Source organism: Buteo buteo, chromosome 1 (assembly GCF_964188355.1).
Source record: "Buteo buteo chromosome 1, bButBut1.hap1.1, whole genome shotgun sequence".
In the NCBI taxonomy this organism is placed as follows: domain Eukaryota; kingdom Metazoa; phylum Chordata; class Aves; order Accipitriformes; family Accipitridae; genus Buteo; species Buteo buteo.
The window spans coordinates 11183122-11194235 of record NC_134171.1 but is presented as its reverse complement, the minus strand read 5'-3'; positions in this window follow the sequence as shown (position 1 = coordinate 11194235).

Genomic DNA, 11114 nt, shown 5'->3' with positions numbered 1-11114 from the left:
GGCTGAATACATAGAAAAACAGGTGACCTCTATCAACGTGGCAGTAAAAATAAGCAAAACAGTATTTTGTAGAGATTTTAGCCTTCAGCCAGCCAGTAGTAAATGTAAGCCTCATGGCAAGAGTAAGGACAGGCAAGAAGTAGGGGTTCAAGTCACATCTTTCACAGTCACTGATAAAATCTGGATTTCAGTTGGGTCAATAATACCTCACTACTGAGTTCTGGACTGCAGTGTATATCAGTGATCCTCAGACTGGACTCAATCATTGCTGGTCTGTAATTGCTAATTTAAAGATATAAGTCTGAAAGATAATTTCTATCATTCCACCTGGGGTAACTATAGCTATTTTTGGCCTTTCCTTAATGCTAAGGCATCTCATGTACTGAGGAAGCTATTCATGTTTTGCTAATACAGAAATATTGGCTCGTAGACAACAGGTTCCTACCTCTTACAAATAATTGCATTTTGTTGCTTGAACTAATTATGGGACTCTGTATCTTATACTGGCTTCCACATGATGGTCAGACTAGTTTTAGGACCAAGTTTATAAAGCCTGGTAGCTGCCTTGCTATTGGCATATCTGCTGACTGAGGCATAGTAACAGGACATCTGTGATACCAGGAAATGTGAAACTGCAGTTCCAGGCCATTTGATTTTATGAGCAACCTTTTATGGTTGCTAGTCAAAGTATATAGTTACCCAGCTTTGGGTTTTCAAACTTGCCCTTTGGTAATTTCTTTTCTGATATAAAGAGTATGATAGTGGGACATTACTCTGTGCTAAGACAGCAATAAAAGCAAATCTAGTGTTTCCAAAATGCTGAATTAAAAATAAACTGCAACGATAAATAAGATGGACATGTTGACTTGTGTTTTGGGAGGTTGGTTTGTTGTAAATGATGCAAACAAATCAAGGGTAATTTGCAGGCACTGTTTTGCAAATTGAGAATTGGCGGTAAATAGCAAGGCATTACCACTGTTAATACTAGCGATGCCTACAGTGTATAATGTTGCATAAGGGTGGACTGTAACCATAGACGCAGCTATGGACATCATTCTCCACAGGAACTTCTAGCCATCTGGAACATGGATGTATCTGGAAAATGGATATGTCAACTACTGTGGCATTGTTGTCTGTGGACGTTGCAGCAGTAGTCCTTACTGGGCAGAGACTCTACACCTGTTTACAGGGAAAGCCCCCCAGAATAGCACAAGCAGAAGTCCCATTACCTCTTTGTAAGCAGCCTTCTGTACTGTGAATTCCCTCTGTGTGATAACAGGGAGATCATGGCATGAGAAATGGGCAAAGTCAGACTCAGCAGCTGAGGAGCCAGAAGGAGAGAAATCAGTAGCAGAAGGCATAAAGGCAGCAGGTGTAAAGGATTATTCCATATGCTTGGGAAACTGGGCATGACTATGGAAGAATTCCCATGTAGTCTGATGTGCCTGTGCAGTTTTCCAGGTATTTGTAGAGATCTGACCAAATCTTTCCACTTTATTAATGGAATGATTTGTAGAGATAAAATTTCTACCTTTATATTTTCATATCTCCTGCATGGACCATAGTTCCCCTTTGGTCCTGTATAGATCTGATCCACTAGACAGCATTAGGGAGGGGGACACATAACACGCATTTATGGATCTGGATAGTTTCAGGTTAATCCTTCAGTCTGGGTCTGGAAGATTTGCTTTCTGATATATCCAAACTGTGTTGGTTGTCAGAAAGATTTCCACCTGAAGCTCCAAAAAATTTCTTATGAGGCAAAGACCTTGAAATCAGATATGTGAAGTTAATAAATGATACCAGAGGCCACAGCAGGTTCTGGTGGAGGAAAGATGTGTTCTCCAGCTTGGAACAGGCTCAGGAACTGAGCTGAGCCCATGCTTTTAAACAGGGGTGCTGGAAATATCATTGCAACATCAAACAAAAGTCAAAATGCCTCAGCACAGCTTGGCACTGTTTCCTGACACCGAGCATACAGAAGAGGAATTTCAGAGGAGGAGGACCTGGCTGCTACCTGTGACATTTGTTTTACCTTGGGGGGAATTAGATGAATTCCAGCATGAGAGCAGTGACTCCACGGTGCCTCTGTGCATCGTAGCAACAGTAGAACTAAATGAAGTAAGACTTGAAATTCTTCCAAAGTATATGACGATCCAGCTAATGCCAAGAGCCGGTATTTATTAAATGCTGTTGTATAACTCTGAGTTTCTGTACAAAAGAGCACTATGATATATAGATGTATAACTGTAGATTATGTAGGTAAAATACTTTGAGACCAGTAGCAATGCTATTGCTTGAGTCTGGAACTGTGTATCCATCTGGTCAGGCTGGGCTCGTACATGGAGTCCACCATATAAGCGAACCTTATATCAATTACTTTCTCATAAGGGTGCTCATCTTTCATCTGAGTGTGAGGTAATTTGGAGCTTTCTATCCATATACTGATGTGTGAATTATTCAGCATTGTAAAGAACAGCTTATACTTTGTCAGTATTCATACAAGCCCTTAGCAATGTTTCCTCAGAGCAGCATAACCTCATAGAAAAGCAGAGAGGAAGGACTTTCAGAGGCTCCCTGGCACAAAGCAGGCTCAGCTCTAGCTGTTATTCCCCACAGACTTTCCTCCTGACAGGGGAAGATGCTCATTTGTCACCATCGGCATCAGCCGGTGATTTATGCTACTTGAGCTCAGACAAACAGCCAAATCATACTGCTTTTCCTCTCACTGAATGAAGAAGAAACACAGGCTTTGGATGTAATAAGAATTAGATGTGAAATGGGTATTCGTGTCAACCAGTGCGGAGCAGCTGTCGGTGCAGCCAAAGCCCGAGGTGGTGTTACCCACCACCCCGCAGGGGAGGCTCCGGCGTACGACGACGTGGACGTCTACACCGCGGAGCAGCTGGTGTCCTCACTGCATTGCGTGGTGATGAGGATCTGATGGGATTCCTTATCGGCTGAGCATCAAGAGCCCCTGGGACTGGGGGTGTGTGTGCTGTGAGCAGAACCCTTCAGGTGCGCCACGCCACCCTCGCTCCCCAGCTTTCACTGCCGCTGGCGCGTAGGGCGCTCACACACAATCACGCTTCTGTGGCTCAGCTATGTCTGAGAACTCGTACATGCTCAGCCCCTATGAAATGCAAAGAAAAACATATTAGCTTAGAACACATTGAAATTGTTTTGGGCTAAGACTCAAATATCATTGTTATCTGTCTGAGCACTGAGAATAAAGGTTGTCAAATGGGCTGGAATCATACCTTCATTTTGCTGGGTAGACTTATCCTTCATCAGTATATATATTTAGGAAGTTAAAAGCAGGACCTTTTGCGACAACCTACTTGCAGCAAGGGAGAAAGCTCTTCACATAAGCAATTCAAGATTTCATTTGCTCAGCCCTGCCACAAACTATCAGGTACAGGCAATACCCAGCAGAGCCCCTGGGCTCAGAGCAGGCAAAACAACCCGTGTCCTGTAGACAGTGCTCTTTGAGCATTTCTGCCTACTTGCTCAGAAAAAAACACTGGATGTAAAAACATGAACTCTATTTTCCCTGGAATCCATCTGAGGCTTTTTCAGGTACATGAAGGTACATTGTGGTCACCCCTTGCTGAAATCTCGGCTAAATCTGCCAAAGCTGAGCGGTGAATAACTCTTCTATCACTGGTGAAACTCACAATAAACCAAATACTCACCAGGCCATTGACTACATGTGTGTGAATATGAAAGTACCATCAATAAAACACCCAACAGGATTTAAAAAAATATCCCTCTCTTAGCGAGTCAGGCTCCATCCAGTCATTGAGAAATATATTGTGTCTGGGTTCTGTGTTGCTCAGTTGACTCCTTACCTCATGCTCCAGGCCTGAAAGCATTTTCCACTGCATGATCTGATATTGTGTAATTTCCAAAAACCCCTACAGGGTGAACAGAGATATCTGATGTCCCCTGCTTGCACTCAAATGTAAATTTACTTTTTATAAACCACAGCAGCTCATAATCCCTCAGTGTCCTTCGTAATGCCAGGTTGTCTCCCCAGCTTGTGTTAAAGTGCACTAATGAGGACCAGGCAATAGGTATTTGGAAAGCAGATAAGCACAGAGCATTTCCTTCCAGTTCTTTTAGAATATGCTATAAAAAAGCCAAACTGTTTTGCTTGGTTGCAGTGCTGTGTTTTAAGGACCACAAGTCCTATCTTTAAACAGAGTCTGGCAGTCGTTTTGGGTAAAGGGAGAGGAGGATTAGGGTTACAGTCTGGGATTTACTGTCCCCAACTTGTTTTGTGGGTCTGACCCTTTGGCCTTGATTTCTCAAAGGGGAAGACCCAGAAGTATCTTTTCTTCTGCGCAGACTGTGTTTATGCTAATAAAACCAAGCCCTCTTTCTCTCTCCTTTTGGATAGGTCAGTCTTTGAAATTCAGCCCTGGATGATGGACTATTCTCCTTCTTCCTTGATTGTCTCCTTGCTCCATTTTGCAGCCTATAACAACATACAGTTTATTCTCTTTTACCCAAAGTCACATGCGTTTTTCCTCATATTATTTTACTCTTAATTGCTTGATCCTGCGCTCATTGAAGCTACTGGAAGTTTTCCCACCAGGGACACAGTAACAGCCCAGAGATCCCCATACCCAAGCACAAACAAATGAATGCCACAGACTTCATTATTGCTTCATGGAGAAAGGCAATGCAGGGTTCAAAAACATCCACTGCTGAACTTACATGCTTAAAGTCCAGTGAATTCATTTGAAGCAGATGACAAAATGTCATGAACTTTCCTGGGGGAGGGAAAGTGGTGAGATTGATTTGACATAAAAGAGTAGCTATCATTATTAATTCATAGTTTGGCAGATCTCAGGCATTTTAAGTGAATGAATTAATTCTGTATTACAGAGTGTCCTTTGCAGGACCTGGGTTTAAAAAACAGCATTTTGATTTTACTTTTTTTTTAAAAGCCTCATGAAATCCTCTTTGTGGGTATTATTAGTTGTGCTGCTCTAGAAATTTCATTTTTCTTTTAGGTGCTGTAAGTCATCACAATTTGCAATGCCAACAGAGTTGGGTGGAACTGGTAATATTGTGAATCTTAGGTAAATTACAGAAATGTGCATAACAATTGCAGACCTTGGACCTGTTCCCCACCCAAATGAGGTGTCATGGTCTCTATTATTTTACATGTTCTGTCTGCTGCAGGAACAGAAGGGTATGGGGCCTGACAAAAAGATTAATATAAAGGCTGCAAGCTTCAAATTCAGCTAATCCAGAGTTCATGAGTATAATACCTGAATCAAAAGTTTACTTTCAGTTTTTTTTCACGAATCATCTGTGTTTTTCTTTTAGATTTGGAGTGTAGGGAAGAAGCTGCCTAACCTAATGTTCTTGGGAAATGCTAACATTTGGGAGTTTCTGAGCCTGAACTTCTCCCCTTTGTCAAAATTGATTCCATAACCACCCCTGTAGTGTGCTGCCCTAGTAACAAAATGCAACATGATTAATGTGGTGAATTTCAAGAACGTGCTTACACAGCTTATTGAAAAACACTGCTCTGGCAAACATCGGTCACAGCACCGGAGAAACAGATTCTCCATAACCGACCAGGGCACTGGTTTTGGCTAGTGACTGGGACCCAGCAGGAGGGCTAGAAAAGCAGTAACTTTTCAAACACCAGGAGCTGGGTGACTAACTGGGGACTAGTTCTGAATTTATTACAAATCCTGATTGTTAAGGTGGCTCGATAGCATCACCAGTCAATGACTGTAGGCTACTGCCGCTCTTAAACCTGCGATCAGCAGCTGAGCGATAATTTGCAGGTGCAGTCTCCCTGCCGAGACACAGAAAGCTGCTTAAACCACTGAGCAGGTGTCAGTGTCGGCATCAGATCTAGTGCTCTAAGCTTTATTCTCGAGACCAGCAAACAGTGCCTCACAAGGCTTATAGAAGCTGCTCTTTTAATCCTACTTTCCTTTGAGCCAGGAAGGTTTGTGAATGTCTGCACGTCTCACTTTGAATACGACCATGTAGGTAGCTATTTCTTCATAAATCAGGCTATCTTGAAGTGTTGTCTCTCACCAGAGAATAAAACTACTGGGCATGAATGACAAAAATATATTTAAATGTGACTTTAATCTGGGCACTGCTGGTACTTCAATCGGAAAGGAAAGAAGGAATGGGTTCCTAAATAACTTGCGGGTAGGATACTGCTCACGTAGGCATCTACCTATACATTTACTTGAGGTTGAGACCTGTAGACTCGGGACCTTTAAACCTTTAACTCACACGTAGACATCTCAATTTCACCTGGAGTAGTCTAGGTAGAGTAACTAGAGCGTACATCTGGAGCTGAATCTCACTTAGGCTACTGGCTAACCAAGTGAAGAGACTTTAGAGTTTCAATTTCTCAGAGTTAGAAAAAAGAGGGAGTGTTTCTCAGTGGTTTTAATGGCAAAACATTTTATTAACATGCTGTCTGTGCCCCATCTAGGAAACTACAATTATACAATAATTAAATGAAAGTACAGGCTTTAAGTAATAACATCATTGTTTTTCATTCCAGGTTTTTTTTCTCAAACTAAACTGAACATTTAAAAAATAATCTAGTGTGTGTAGGAGAGATTAAGACTAGCTAAGAAAACAAGGAGTTGTATTTTGCAAAGTATTTACAGTTTCAAAAATTCTTTCTAATTTATACAGAGGCGTAACAGGCACCCTTCAACGTGTTTTGCAAAAGTAAAAATAGGACGCACAAAAAAAGAAAAAAAGCTAAAAAAGGCAAAAAAGGAAAGCCAGCTCCCATTTCTGGCTGGAGTGTTCTCTTCCTAGACATTTCCATTTGCAAGAACATGCTTGTTTTTATTCCATACATGGGAAAATGAGATTAATGGTGAAACCTACGATTACTCAAATTCCAATTTTTTTCGGAGCAATACACTGTATTCCTTAATTTATGATCAAAGAAACAGATGTCCTGATGCAACAAGTCTTTGATCTCTCTTTTCTTCATATGGTGAGATTTCTGCTTACCCTTTTAACTGATTGACTGTACTGAAGTTTCTTTTCGTGGGCATCTTCCCATGACTATATGCAAGTACTTTACACTGATTGTGTGTTAATTTAACATTTAAATTACTCTTGCCTGCCTTTGTTTCCTGCATGAGCTGAGTCCATACCCTTTTGTCTTCGGAATGATCACTTTGGTACATGACGAGTGCAAAGGTCAAATGTCAACATTTTATTTCACTTGGTTTATTTTAATAGTTTCTATATAGATTAAGAAGTTCAGTAGAAATATGTAATTACAAATATTATGCAATACATAGACTACATAAGATAAACTAATGCAGTAAAGGTTTTAAAATCTTGTTAATAGGGTTAAAATGTTAGTTACTTGCTGGCACCTTCTCCTCTCAGGTTGCTCTTCTCTCTTTTTCCTTTCTCAGCAAATTTTGCTAGTAATTGCATCCAGAGACACTTTTTTGGGTCCATTTCAACTAAGATTTTTGGTTGCAATAATTCTATGGTTTTGCATCAAATCTAGTTCATCAAATTATTCTGACAATCTTTGGTTTTGTATATATTTTTGGATGATTTGTTCACATTCCCTTTGAAATGAAAGGGACATTTAGAATTTATGGCTTACAATCATGTGCAGAGTTAAATAATATTACACTAATTTTCCCTTTCCTTTCATTCTTTAATGATGCCTTTCAGCTGACCATCTCTGATTGAAAGCTAGCTTGCTGCAAACTTAGTCTTAATGTATTCAACAGCATCAGAAACATTGCTTTAGTTTCTCATTGCTGGTCTGCCTCAAAATTAGGATACTTCCCATAAAGGATCTAATTTCTTGTAGCTAAAGGAAAGCTGCCAGAAAGTGGATGTGTTGTTTGGGTTACATTAGTCCATACATTTTTATTTTGATTTTTATTCTTTTAAGATCCAACACAAGGTCCAAAGCTTTGCTATTCAAAGAGTGGCTGCTGCTGTATTTGAAGATGTGAAGCTATGTCTATTTTTTTTATGGAGACACTGACCTTAGATATTTTGCTTGTTTGCTGGTTATTAAGATCACTTAAGACCATAGCCATTTAGGGTCATTGGGATTGTGTGATTGCCAGTTGAAACTTTCCAATAAACTGTCTCAGGAGCCAAAGGAAAAATTGCAGTTGTAGCAAACTGAAGATAAACCCTGTGACTTTTGGCAGTGCTGTGGATACTGGTGCTACGATGGTGCAAGTACAGTTGAATACCTTAAAGAGGAAATAATTGATCTGGAAGGCTGCTCTTGAGCCTCATGCTGCTTGAATTCCCTTAATTGCAGTTAATTTAACTTCTTTATTAGCACTGACATTTTTAAGTAATAGTTTGTCATCAGAGGGAAAAACAATAACTCTGGATAAAAATTATTAGGATGTCTACTTATCTGTCATGGAAATAGCTTAGTGAATGTAGGGGTAGTATTAGAAGAAGAAGGTGGACCTCCATCATTGAGAAGAAAATACAGAATAAAGTGGAAAATGCTAACTTTTGTGCTACTAACCCTGCCTTAGAGCTATATTTCTCTCTTAATTTTCACAGATTCCCATGCAAGTGTATGTTTAGAGGGTTTTTTTTCTGTATACCTGGTGTTTCCTACTCAGAAGACTCCCCTGATGATTTTCTGTTTTCAAATTTTCTCATGCTTTTGTGAGGTTATTAGTGGCTTGGTGTGGTCTGTAATTGCCCTTTGGTTACATTCAGAATGGATTATGAGCTGGTTCATTTTGCTTAGAAACTTTCATATATCCATTTGTGTCTCAGTGCCAAAGTAATTACTGAGGCTGTTTTTATGTTGGTTTTGATATTTTTGGGGAAATCTTGACCATTACACTTCATAACCACAGCTATATGCATTCCTGTTCAGGACTGCCTGACTGTTGATTTATTTTTAAAATTTATTTATTCATGTATTTGTGTTAACTAGCATTATAAAACCATACAGATTCTTCATCATGTCAGGAACAGGCAATGAAGGTCTACCTTCTGCGCACAAATTTGTGTGGCATAACTTCAGGTGTGTTTCAGATTCTGAGCTGGTTTTGGCTGGGATAGAATTAATTTTCTTCATAGTAGCTAGCATGGGGCTATGTTTTGGATTTGTGCTGGAAACAGTGTTGATAATGCCAAGATGTTTTCGTTACTGCTGAGCAGTGCTTACGCAGAGTCAAGGCCTTTTCTGCTCCTCACACCTCCCCACCAGCGAGTAGGCTGGAGGTTGCACAAGAAGTAGAGAGGGGACACAGCTGGGACAGCTGACCCCAACTGACCACAGGGATATTCCAGACCATAGGATGTCATCCTCAGCATGTAAAGCTGGGGTAAGAAGAAGGAAGGGGGGGACATTCAGAGTGATGGCGTTTGTCTTCCCAAGTCACCATTAGGTGCAATGGTGCCCTGCTTTCCTGGAGATGGCTGGACACCTGCCTGCCATGGGAAGTGGTGAATGAATTCCTTGTTTTGCTTTGCTTGTGTGCGCAGCTTTTTCTTTACCTATTAAACTGTCTGATTCTCTCCCCCACCCCAGTGGGGAGGAGTGAGCGAGCGGCTGTGTGGGCCTTAGTTGCTGGCTGGGGTTAAACCATGACAGATTCCTATCAAGGAAACCATGGAGCTACTGCAGGACTATTACTGTTATTATTTAATTTAAGAATATTGTAAATTTGTATGATCAGTTCCTTTTATTTCCTTATTTTTTTCTGGTCTTGCCTTTGTCATGAACAGCTGCAGGGTTGGGAACTTGTGATGCACCATGTTAAAGGCCCTGATCCACCACCAACTGAAGTCAGTGGAAGTGGTCTCAGCTGAGATCAGCAAGTCTGTGGGTCAAGCCTAAAAAATATCTTTATTTCCATCACATATGCTGTACCTTTCTATGCCTGTGTGTTCAGAGGACCTTCTTACTATATTTCTGCCAAAAATGCAGCTGACCTTTCTTTCCATCATTCCTCTGGGATTAGGTCAAACCAATCATGTCATGATTGTAGTCTTTTCTCATTAATTTGGGATAGTGGAGGAGAATAACTGAGCTCTCATTATTCTGGCAGGTTCAAAATTAAAGGATGTGAACTGCCTGCATTTGCAGGCAGATACTAAGAAAGACATAAAGTGTGACATTTACTCAACTGAGTGTGAGGACCAGCACTCATAGGTGCCTGCATAGGTCTATGTCTACATATAATAAGCCTGTTCAGACTTCCTCTGTAGTCTCTGTAGGTCTAGGTAAAAAGGCCAGTAGGATCCAGGAAGCAATTCATGTAATTCAAAACCAGATACCACCATTTGGTCAGGTGAATCAGATCCTAACTGTATCCACAGTCTGCAACTGACTGTAAGTGAAGCTTTGTTGTCTATCATCTCAGAAGTAGGTATGTCCACATAGAGCAAAGCAGGATCAATTCTACCTGAGTTAGACCAAACTTGTTGTTCCCCTTACCCCTGAGGTGCTTGACAAAATCTGTAAGATAAGAGTACTTGGAGGTCTGGTGGTTTTGCACCATGCAAATAGTGTTTCCAGTCCTAGACCGTGACCCCTTTGAATGAGACCCTGCCCAGATTCAGAACAAAGAATGATTCCTTTCCCTAAGGAGCTTACAAGCTGACTGTAAAACAAAAGACAGAATTACAAGCAGACAAGTATAGAAGAAAGGACAAGGTATAAATGAAATCCCTGAAAACAGAAGGGAAGAAATTATATAGTGGAAAGGGTATTTGCATTTGTGCATAGGCCCAGCACTGATCTTGAGCTTGGAAGATCAAACCAATGATTTGATGAGATCATTTTTTTAAATGCATTGGAATTACAGCCCTTGTAAGACAACAAAAAAGAAAACATTTTCTGGGGAAGCACAGGTCAGGAAGACAATATTGTTATGTTAGCTTGCCTACTCTTTTTAATTGACTTTAATATAAATGTGGCTTAGCTTGTGTCTGAAAGCAGATGCATCTTGCTTCTGTCTCAAAAAAAGCAACAACTCAAAACCAGACCAAATATCACTGTTGTATCAAAGCAATTTATCATCTAGCGTTTACCTCTAGCCACATGCTACTTAACTTTGCTAGCAACTTGAACTTCAAAACCT